Source organism: Sapajus apella, unplaced genomic scaffold (genome assembly GCF_009761245.1).
Source record: "Sapajus apella isolate SASKATOON/1434 unplaced genomic scaffold, GSC_monkey_1.0 scaffold37, whole genome shotgun sequence".
NCBI classification, from domain to species: Eukaryota; Metazoa; Chordata; class Mammalia; order Primates; family Cebidae; genus Sapajus; species Sapajus apella.
In genome coordinates this window covers 22,868,121-22,880,140 of record NW_022436977.1, presented here as the reverse complement: position 1 = coordinate 22,880,140, position 12,020 = coordinate 22,868,121, and the positions used below count along the sequence as shown (strand labels likewise).

The 12,020-nt window shown below is 46.0% G+C and overlaps 1 long non-coding RNA gene across 1 annotated transcript; it reads left to right on the top strand.

The window, feature by feature from the left end:
• The first annotated feature begins 7,143 nt into the window (after positions 1 to 7,143).
• LOC116564523 lies at positions 7,144 to 10,081 on the top strand. Its single transcript, XR_004274941.1, has 2 exons — positions 7,144 to 9,182; positions 10,021 to 10,081. It is a non-coding gene; the product is annotated as an uncharacterized LOC116564523 (long non-coding RNA).
• The last annotated feature ends 1,939 nt before the right edge of the window (positions 10,082 to 12,020 follow it).

Genomic DNA, 12,020 nt, shown 5'->3' with positions numbered 1-12,020 from the left:
TTGCAAGTAAATCACTCCTCAGCAAATGCAAAAGAATGGAAATCCTAACAAACAGCCTCTCAGACCACAGTGCAATCAAGTTAGAACTCAGAACCGCACAATTTCATGGAAACTGAGCAATTAGCTCTTGAATATTAACTGGATAAACAATGAAATGAAGGCAGAAATAAAGTGGTCTCTTAGAAACCAATTAGAACAAAGACACAACATACCAGAATCTCTGGGACACATTTAAAGCAGTGTCTAGAGGAAAATATATAGCAATAAATGCCCACATGAGAAGAAAGGAAAGATCTAAAATCGACACCCTATCCTCAAAATTCAAAGAGCTAGATGAGCAAGACCAAAAAAACTCAAAATCTAGCAGAAGACAAGAAATAACTAAGATCAGAGCAGAACTGAAGGAGATAGAGGCACAAAAACCCTTCAAAAAATCATTAAATCCAGGAGCTGGTTTTTCAAAAAAATCAACAAAATAGACCACTAGCCAGATTAATAAAAAAGAAAAGAGAGAATAATAAAATAGATGAAATAAAAAACGATACAGGGGATATCACCACAGATTCCACAGAAATACAAACCATCATCAGAGGTTATTACAAACAACTCTATGCACATAAACTAGTAAACCTGGAAGAAATGGATAAATTCCTGGACACTCGCATCCTTGCAAGCCTAAACTAGGAAGAAGCCAAAGCCCTGAATAGACCAGTAACAAGATCTGAAGATGAGGCAGCAATTCACAGCCTACCACCCAAAAAAAGCCCAAGTCCAGATGGACTCACAGCCAAATTCTGCCAGACATACAAAGAGGAGCTGGTACCATTCCTTCTGAAACTATTCCAAACAATCCAAAAAGAGGAAATACTTCCCAAATCATTTTATTTGACCAACATCATCCTGATACCAAAACCTGGCAGAGACTCAGCAAGAAAAGAAAACTTCAGGCCAACATCCATGATAAACATAGATGCAAAAATCTTCAATAAAATACTGGCAAACCGATTGCAACAGCCCATCAAAAACTTATCCACCATGATCAAGTAGGCTTCATCCCAAGGATGCAAGGCTGGTTCAACATATGCAAGTCTATAAATGTAATTCACCACATAAACAGAACCAAAGACAAAAACCATATGATAATCTCAAATGATGCAGGGAATGCCTTTGACAAAATTTAACAGCCTTTATGCTAAAAACCCTCAATAAACTAGTTATTGACGGAACATATCTTAAAATAATAAAAGCTATTTACGACAAACCAACAGCCAATAACATACTGAATGGGCAAAAACTGGAAGCATTCCCTTTGAAACCTGGCACTAGACAAGGATGCCCTCTCTCACCACTCCTATTCACTATAGTATTGGAAGCTCCAGCCAGAGCAATCAGGCAAGAAAAAAAAAAGAGTATTCAAATAGGAAAGTAGGAAGTCAAATTGTCTCTATTTGCAGACGACATGACTGTATATCTAGAAAACCCCATCATCTCAGCCCAAAATCTCCTGAAACTGATAAGCAACTTCAGCAAAGTCTCATGATACAAAATCAATGTGCAAAAATCCCAAGCATTCCTAGACACCAATAACAGACTTAAAGAGAGCCACATCAAGAACGAAATGCCATTCACAATTGCTACAAAGAGAATAAAATACCTGGGAATACAACTAACAAAGAATGTAAAGGACCTCTTCAAGGAGAACTACAAACCACTGCTCTGGTTAGGAAGGATCAATGTTATGAAAATGGCCATATTGCCCAAAGTAATTTACAGATTCAACCCTATCCCCATCAAGCTACCAATGACTTTCTTCACAGAACTGGAAAAAACCACCTTAAACTTCATATGGGACCAAAAGAGAGCCCACATAGCCAAGTCAATTCTAAGCAAAAAGTACAAAGCAGAAAGCACCACACTACCAGACTTCAAACTATACTACAAGGCTACAGTAATCAAAACAGCATGGTACTGGTACCAAAACAGAGATATAGACTAGTGGAACAGAACAGAGGCCTTGGAGGCAACACCACACACGTACAACCATCTGATCTTTGAAAAACTTGACAAAAACAAACAATGGGGAAAGGGGTCCCTGTTTAATAAATGGTGTTGGGAAAACTGGCTAGCCATGTGCTGAAGGCAGAAACTGGACCCCTTCCTGACACCTTACACTGAAATTAACTCCAGATGGATTAAAGACTTAAACATAAGACCTAACACCATAAAAACCCTCGAAGAAAACTTAGGCAAAACCATTCAGGACATAGGCATACGCAAGGACTTCATGACCAAAACGCCAAAAGCATTGGCAACAAAAGCCAAAATAGACAAGTGGAACCTAATCAAACTCCACAGCTTCTGCACGGCAAAAGAAACAGTCATTACAGTGAATCGGCAACCAACAGAATGGGAAAAAATTTTTGCAGTCTACCCATCTGACAAAGGGCTGATATTCAGAATACACAAAGAAGTAAAACAGATTTACAAGAAAAATACAAGCAAGCCCATTCAAAAGTGGGCAAAGGACATGAACAGAACTTTACAAAAGAAGACATACATGAAGCCAACAAACAAGAAAAAATGCTCATCATCACTGGTCAGTAGAGGAAATGCAAATCAAAGCTACATTGAGATACCACCTTACGCCAGTTAGAATGGCGATCATTAAAAAACCTGGAGACAAGAGATGCTGGAGAGGATGTGGAGAATTAGGAACACTTTTACACTGTTGGTGGGAGTGTAAATTAGTTCAACCATTGGGAAGACAGTGTGGCGATTCCTTCAGAACCTAGAAATAGAAATTCCATTTGACCCAGCAATCCCATTACTGGGTATATATCCAAAGGATTATAAATCATTCTACTATAAGGACACATGCACACGATTGTTGATTGCAGCACTGTTTATAATATCAAAGACCTGGAACCAACTCAAATGCCCATTGATGATAGACTGGACAGGGAAAATGTGGCACATAAACACCATAGAATACTATGCAGCCATCAAAAACGATGAGTTCATGTCCTTTGTAGAAACATGGATGAAACTGGAAACCATCATTTGCAGCAAACTGACACAAGAACAGAAAATCAAACACCACATGTTCTCACTCATAGGTGGGTTTTGAACAATGAGAATACATGGACACAGGGAGGGGAGCATCACACACTGGGGTCTGTAGGGGGGAAATAGGGGAGGGACAGTGGTGGGTGGGGAGTTGGGGAGAGAGAGCATAGGGAGAAATGCCAGATATAGGTGATGGGGAGGAAGGCAGCACATCACATTGCCATGTGTGTACCTATGCAACAAACTTGCATGTTCTTCACATGTACCCCAAAACCTAAAATGCAATAAAAATAAAAATTAAAATTAAAATAAATAAATAAAAAGAAGGTTGGGCCAGGCACCATGGCTCACACTTATAATCCCAGCATTTTGGGTGGCTGAAGCTGGTGGATCACGAGGTCAAGAGATCGAGACCATCCTTGCCAAAATGATGAAACCCCATCTCTACTAAAAATACAAAAAATTAGCTGGGCATGGTGGCGGATGCCTGTAATCCCAGCTACTCAGGAGGTTGAGGCAGGAGAATTGCCTGAACCCAGGAGGGGTAGGTTGCGGTGAGCCGAGATCGCGCCATTGCACTCCAGCCTGGGTAACATGAGTGAAACTCCGTCTCTAAAAAAAAAAAAAAAAAAAAAAAAAAAATGCATGCTGTAGAAGAACCACCACCTGTTCATCTGCTGAGCACACAGTGATTCCTAACTCAGCAAAAGAACCCCCGCTCTGGGAAAAACTAAAAGCGAACTGCTGTTTCCAAAATGCATTTTTACGGTTGGAAATCTGTGTTTCCCAAGCCTTCCTTCCAGTCCTTGGCACTGTGACAAGCGTTTCTCACCCGTGGGGACATGGGGCTGGAGATGCAAAAGGCAAAGTCACCAAGGCTGAGTTTCAGCTGCCTGCATCCTGGCAGCCAGGGCCAGAGGGCCATGAAGGGTTCCCTAGCTCCCGCCGTCCATGCTGGACTCACGGGGCAAAGCTCTGCTGCAGTGGCCAGGCTTACCTCCATGAAGTGATTGCTCAGGGTGGGCCCCGAGTCATTCTTGAAGGTCTGGCTGACACGGAGATGCCTCTTGTTGCTGCTCTTGTCCCAGTACTTCCCATAACTCGCCTCCAGTTCAAGTGAACTCCTGACCTCATGATCTGCCTGCCTCAGCATCCCAAAGTGCTGGAATTGTAAGCATGAGCCACTGCGCCTGGCCTTTTTTTTTTTTTTTTTTTTTAACTTATTATTTGTTTATTTTAGAGATAAGATCTCACTCTGTTGCCCAGGCTGGAGTACAGTGGCACCATTTTGGCTCATTGCAACCTCTGCCTCCTGGGCTGAAGCAACCCTGGATGAATACACATAAGACTGAGGCTGAAGTGCCAGCCCTGGATCCATTCCTATATGGCTATGCTATTGGGAGCAAGTTCATCTCTTTGAGGATGAGCTCAGGGTACTCAGATCACCACTTGCCAGACACCGGTGCTCTCTCTGGATGTCCCACCTGGCCTGGGCACCCACCTTGTGGCTGAAGGCTGGGATGTGTGTGCAGCGGAGCTCGTGGCCCAGCACCAGCTGGTAGGTGCCATCTGAGCCACTCTCTGTCTGCAGCCTCTGGCCAGTGTCGCACTAGTGTGCTGGCTGCTTTGCCTGAGCTGTGAGGATCGATCAACGGACCCCTGCCCTCCTCTGCCAAGCAGCCCTCCACCAGGGCTCCAAGAGGAGGAGGGCCCAGCCCAGCCTGACCTCAGCCATGTTCCCCCGGCCCTGTGGTCTGCTTCACCTGTCACTCCATTAGAACCTGTCACTTCATCAGTGAGGTGACTTCACCTGTCACTCCATTAGTCCATGGAGAAGTCTTAAGAAATGGATGAATTCCCCTCAACAGACACTCCTTTTTTTTAAATGAGCAGGTACTAAGTCCTACTCAGAGCCCACAGAATGACTCATGGAAAATCCTGTGGTGACAGCATATCTTACCCTGCAGAGCCACAGCTACGAGAAACAGGGCAGGCCCTGCCACCTCCATCTGCCCCACAGTCAGGCATGTGGTGCCTTAACCAGGAGGCTGCACTGGATCCTCAGGGATTTGGTCCAGAGCCGGCCCCGCTGCTGCAGGAGGCCAATGGCATGCAGCCCCGCCAGCCCTGGCACGAAGAGCTTGGCACCCGGGGCAGCCACCCAGCGTCTATCCTCCTTCCTTTCCAGCAGTGCTGCAGGGACAGAGAGTAGGCAGGAGAAAGGGACAGTCCCCAGGGACCAAAACCCCCAGCCCCAGGCAAAGAGGGGACTCAGGATACCCCAGGGGCCTTGGGGTTGGGGGGCTCCTTGAAGAGCCAACACCTCTGCCCTGCACAGCAGCCCACAGACAGGCCTGATCATGGCTCACTGCAGCCTTGACCTCCCAGGCTCAATCAATCCTCCCACCTCAGCCTCCCAAGTAGCTGGAACTACAGACATGTGCCACCACCTTGGCTAATTTTGTATATAAATACATATACACATTTTTTTTTGTAGAAACAGGGGTCTCACTGTGTTTCCCAGACTGGTCTTGAACTCCTGGACTCAAGCAATCCTCCTGCCTTGGCTTCCCAAAGTGCTAAGATTATAGGCATGGGACACTGTGCTTGGCCCAAGGATAAAGTAGAATGAGGCCAGGCACAGTGGCTCATGCCTGTAATCCCAGCACTTTGGGATGCCAAGGCAGGCAGATTTCCTGAGGTCAGGAGTTCGAGACCAGCCTGGCCAACATAGCAAAACAGTGTCTCTACTAGAAATACAAAACAAAACAAAACAAAAAAACCAAGTATGGTGGTGGGTACCTGTAATCCCAGTTACACAGGAGGCTGAGGCAGGAGAATCACTTGAACCCAGGAGGCAGAGGCTGCAGTGAGCCAAGATTGCACCATTGCATCCAGTCCCAACAACACTGTGAGACTCTGTCTCAAAAAAAAAAAAAAAAAAAAAAAAAAGTAGAATGAAACAAAATAACAAAATCAAATAGGACAGATGACAAAAGAATTAACCACACACTATGGGTTGTTGGGTAAATTTCTGAAGCTTCTGCTTCTGCAACACTGAAGGTCATCCAGAACACACAGGTGGAAATGGGCCAGCTGTTATGACTCCCAAACACCCACATGAGGTGTTCAACAGCCACCGTTCCAAGTGCCCCCAGCCCCAGCTCCTGTCCTTACCTTGAAATCTTTCAGAACCCATTAAGTGGCACACCCAGGCGCCACCGCCCTGGCTCTGGCACAGGGCCAGAACCTGCTCAGCCTGTGTGTGTTTTAAATGCCCTGTGTATTTTAGGTCAAAGTGTTACACGTTTCTTATCGTGGTTGAGAATAAAAACTGCCCAAAAACTGCTATTTTAAGGTTTCTGGGGGTGGTTGGAGGTTGGGGGGGTTCCGGGGGCTCACGCTGAGCCTGTGTCTCTCCTTAGGTGGGATGTTGATATCGAGAGGCTGGGGTGATGAGGACCTTCAGGAGGCATTTGGCCCACACCCTAGCCTGGCCACGGAGGAGACGGGGCACAAGGCGTTTCATCGCCTACCTGTCACTTGGGCCTGGTCACTCAGCAGATGGCTCAGCAATACGGAGAGGCTGGCTTGCTGCCCACCTGCTGCGTGAGGTTCCCTGTAAAGATGACGGGGCTGAACCAATCACCAGTTTCATCTCCAGCTGTGCCTGGAACCACTCGGCCTTGCCGACCATGGGTGGCTGCAGGTCACTTTAGCCCTGAAAAGGCCTTGGTGTCACCTGAAATGACAGGCTTGGCCAGCAAGCCCAGCCACGATCATACAAGCTGGGAACAGAGAGAGGGCAGGAGACAGCCCAGGCAATGGCTTTGTATGCCGATCCTTCCCCAGTTTTTGATTTTTCTTGAGACAGAGTCTCACTCTGTCACCCAGGCTGGAGTGCAGTGGTGGGATCCTGGTTCAATGCAATCTTCATCTCCAGGGTTCAAGTGATTCTCCTGCCTCAGCCACCCAAGTAGCTGGGATGACAGATGCACACCACAGTGCCCAGCTAGTTTTTGTATTTTTAGTACAGACGGGGTTTCACCATGTTGGCGAGGCTGGTCTCAAACTCCTGAGCCCAAGTGATCCGCCCGCCTTGGCCTCCCAAAGTGCTGAGATTACAGGTGTGAACCACTATGCCCAGCCCTTCCCCAATTTTTTAAACTCCAGATTTATCAAAATTAGAAACCTGTGTTATAAACTCAGACATAAACACAAAGGACCCCTCTTCTCTCACTGACAAGCCCATCATGGGATCCACCAGGAACTCAGTTGACCATCATTATGGAATATGACTAGAGTCAACCCCATCTGCCACCTCCGCTGCACACCAGCCCCAGCCCTGGTCATAGGGCCTGTCTGACTGCAACATCCTCCTGGCTCTCCTGGCTCCCATCCTGCCGCTGGCAACTGATCTCCACGTGGTGACCAGTCACGTCCAATGATGGCACAGTAGCGTTTTTTACAGTACAATCCAAAGTCCTTGAGGCCCGTGAAGCCAGAACTTTGTTGGTCACTGGTGCAGACACTGGCAGGTGGGCCACAGGGACAGCTCACTACACTCCAAGGCCCCACACGGGAGATCCTCTAGAAAAGCCATGAGCAACTACAAATACCACGTTTGATGACCCCGCCAACCTGCGGACACACCCCACACCCCCCTCTGATAGCCACTAGCTGGTCAGTTCACCCAAAAGATGTCAAAACAATACTCGCTATTACCAGACCATCATTACTTAATGCTGTGTTTTCCTGATCCCCAGCTACGTGTGTGCTGATGTGTGTGTACAAATGTGTGTGCATCTGTGTACAGATGTATCTGTACATGGATGTGTGTAGATGTTTATGTATACAGATATATGGAAATACACAGATACATGTGTATGAATGTGTGGATATGGATGTGTGTGTACAGTGATGTGTACATGGATGTGTCTATATGTAGACATGTGTATGAATGTGTGGGTATACATATGTGTGGATGTGTGTAAAGACATGTATATATATGGATGTGTGTATATGAATGTATGTGTACAAATATGTCTACATGTGGATGTAGATGCTCACAGCTCTTCCTGCTGACAGGCACATCCTAGCACCAGCTTTCTCCAGTGTGTATCAGAGGCTGCGTGGTGGTGTCAGAGCTTCCTCAGGGTGCACGTGAACAGGGTGAGCACAGAACTTCTCTCCCAAACCACAACACTTTGTAGTTAAAGAGAACACTAGTTACAAATGCGTCAGGTCAGCAGGTGTAAACTGGGGCTCTTCAGGCAACCCAGGACCCAACCCCCACACACCGGTGTAGGGGGTGCCAAACAGAACACTTCCCACATCAACCTTAAATCCCACAAACTTTAAGGTTGAATCCAAGCCTCAAACCCCTGGGCCGGGGATTCGAGGTTGAACTCAAGCTCTGGCAATTTGTATTCATGAGCTCATCTGCTGCGGTTTCCTCATCTTGTATGGGGTTGCAAAGGGGACTTGAAGAAGAGACCTGCTGTCTGCTGGAACAGGCTCCAGAAAGTTAGAGTGCAGGCTGTTACTGTAATTGTGATGAGTCTGGGGCAGATGGAACTAGAATTTCTCCAAAGGCAAATGAACATTTCCAGGCTTCAGACAGCTCTATAGGGAGCGGCAGGAAGGTCCGAGGGGAGGTACAGGCAATCTGTGCTTGCATATTTAACAAATAACAAGATGTTCAAGGGCCCCTGGGAGTTCTGGAAATGAGGCAGAAGTCTCAGCCATCAGACAGGTGGGGCTTTAGGAGGAAGACGGCTTTCCCCTGACATGGGTCTTCTCCCCACCCAGGCTGATGGCACAGGTGGAAATGGAGAGAGTATTTATGCAACAAGACAACCAGCCCTGGCTTCAGATGCTCCACTTCAGCACTCTGAGAAGACACTGCAAACTGAGGCACAATCAGGTGATCCACTGCTGAACGTGCCCAGTGTCCATGGCTGGTGGGATCAAGTCTAAAGCTGCTATTTGTACCCTGGCTGGAGTGCAGTGGTGTGATCTCGACTCACTGCAACCTACACCTTCCAGATTCAAGCAATTTGCCTGCCTCAGCCTCCTGAGAACCTGGGCCTACAGACGTGCACCACCACGCCCAGGTAAGTTTTGTATTTTTGGTAGAGACAGGGTTGCACCTTCTTGGCCAGCCTGGTCCCAAATTCCTGACTTCATGTGATCCTCCTGCCTTGCCTCCCAACATTCATACACTTTTTGAAGTCACTGATCTTCTTGAAAAGGGAAGTTTTAAACCTTCTCCCCAGGATGGAGGAGATAGACACAAAACTTCAACACAGTGACAAGGGCTTCATGTGACTAAGTTCTATCCAGGTAACCTTGGGTAAGAACCCTTGAAAAGCACTTACTAAGATGAAAATGAAGCTGGATAACATAGTAAGACCCATCTCCATAAAAAAGAAAAAAAAAGAAAGAAAAAAAATGGAAGTGCATGATGGCACAGGTATTAGCCCCAGCTGCTTGGGAGGCTGAGGCAAGAGGATCGCTTGCGTCCAGGAGTTCAAGGCTGCAGTGATCTAGGATCATGCCATTGCATAGAAGACCTTGTAAAAGAAAGAGGAAAGTGGGTGAGAGAGAAAAGGGGGGGAAGAGAGGGGGGAAAGACATGGGGGAAAGCGAGGGAAAGAGGTAGGAAGAGGAAAAAAGAGGGAATAGAGGGAGGGAGAGAAAGGAAAGAAAAGAAAAAAGAAAGGAAGAAAAGAGAAAAGAAATGAGAAAAACATATAAACCTGTGGCCAGGGAATTCCACTGTTAAGAATTTACTCTGCAGAGAGAATGGTGTTCACCACAGAATAATCGTAAGAGAGGAAACCTGGGAAGAACTCAAGAGCATTTCATTATGAAACTAGCTGAATACATTCCATTCCATGGACTATTACATGGTCATTCGCACTAAGCAGGAGACGCTAATTTTTTTTTAAGGTGGATATATTAACTCCATGTGCTGATTGTGTGCATAGATCATCTCTGAAAGGAATCACCAGAAAAACCCTAACAGTGGTTGGCTTTCAGGAGGGGAGGGAGAGTGGCTTTAAGGCTGCACCAGCACCAACCAATAGAACTTTTTGCAGTGAGGACCATGTTTCTGGGCCACCTGCAGCTGTGGAGCACCTGAAATGTGGCCCACACAGCCAAAGACTCAAATCCTTCATCTTCTTTAATGTTAATTCATTTAGATTTTTTTTTCTTTTTTGCGATGGAGTCTAGCTCTGTTGCCCAGGCTGGAGTGAGGCTGCATGCTCTTGGCTAACCGCAACCTCTGCTCACCAGGTTCAAGCAGGTCTCCTGCCTCAGCTTCCCAAGTAGATGGGTTTACAGGGGCTCACCACCACATCTGGCTACTTTTTGTGTTTTTAGTAGAGATGGGCTTTCACCATGTTGGTCAGGCTGGTCTCAAACTCCTGACCTCAGGAGAGCCACCTGACTCTGCCTCCCAAAGTGCTTGGATTACAGGCATGAGCCACCATATCTGGCCTCACTTAGATTTCAAGAAACACAGAAGCCACTGGCTGCCATATGGGAGACTCAGTTCTATACTTTCATAGTTTTTGAACTTTGAATCATTTAAATGCATTGCCTATTTTCTTTAGTTGTAGAACTTAATAGAATAGTATTTAGATTGTATTAATCTAAATGAAATCTACCATAGAATTTAAATTTTACCAGCAAATGCTGATATATGAAAAGATCACCAAGATGTGTGTGTGTGTGTGTATATATATATATGTATGTATATTCTTTTTTTTTTTTTTTTAGTCAGACTCTCACTCTGCCACCCAGTCTGGAGTGCAGTATTATGAACTTGGCTCACTGCAACCTGTGCCTCCAGGGTTCAAGTGGTTCTCCTGCCTCAGCTTCCCGAGTCTCTGGGATTACAGGCACGCACCAGCATGCCCAGCTCATTTTTGTATTTTTAGTAGAGAAGGCATTACACCATGTTGGCCAGGCTGGTCTTGAACTCCTGACCTCAAGTGATCCACCTGCCTCGGCCTCCCAAAGTGCTGAGGATTACAGGCATGAGCCAGCATGCCCAGCTGCAAAGGTATATTTTTGAGTAAAAAGAGCAAGGTACAAGCAAAAAATAGGGAAAATCTGGGTGTGGTGGCTCATTCCTGTAATCCTAGCACCTTGAGATGCTAAGGTGGGAAAATCGCTGGAGCCCACGAGGTTGAGGCTGCAGTGAGCCATGTTTGCACCACTGCCCTCCAGCCTGAGTAACAGAGCAAGAAAATTAAAATTAAAGTTAAAAAACCAAAACCTAAGCATGACAATTGGGTTTTCATGTGCCTTCCTCAAAACTTGTTATGATATCATCACATCACCCATCTAATGTGAAAAAGAATAAAACCCGGAAACTCAAACTAAAACTATTTGCAAATCTATAATGTTAAGCATTGTCCTGTGTCTTCCCGAAAAATAGTGAAGCCCTACACCGAAGGGTCTGTGGATGGGACCTTATTTGGAAATAGGCTCTTCACATGTGATCAAGCTAAGCTGAGGTAATGAGGGTGAATCTTAATCCCGTGTGCCTGGTGTCCTTATAAAAAGGGGATGTGTGGACAAAGACACCTACCAAGGGAAGACAATGTCAAGACAGAGACAGAAGACCACCTACAAGCCAAGGAACTCTGGAGGCTCTGAGAATCCAGGAGCGAGACCTGGGACAGACCCTCCCTCACAGCCTTCACAGGAAAAACAAACAAACAATAAAAAATCCCTTGATTTCAGACTCCTGGCCTCCAGAACTGTGAGAATAAACCTCTGTGGTTGAAGCCACACAGTTTAGGGTACTTTGTTAAGGCAGCGCTAGGAAATGAATGCAGATTTCTTGGGGCATGCATCAACACTTCTGAAGGAAATTTGGGACGTGGCATGCTTGAACTTACAATTCATACCTTTCTCTACTCTGAATTCTTTTTTTT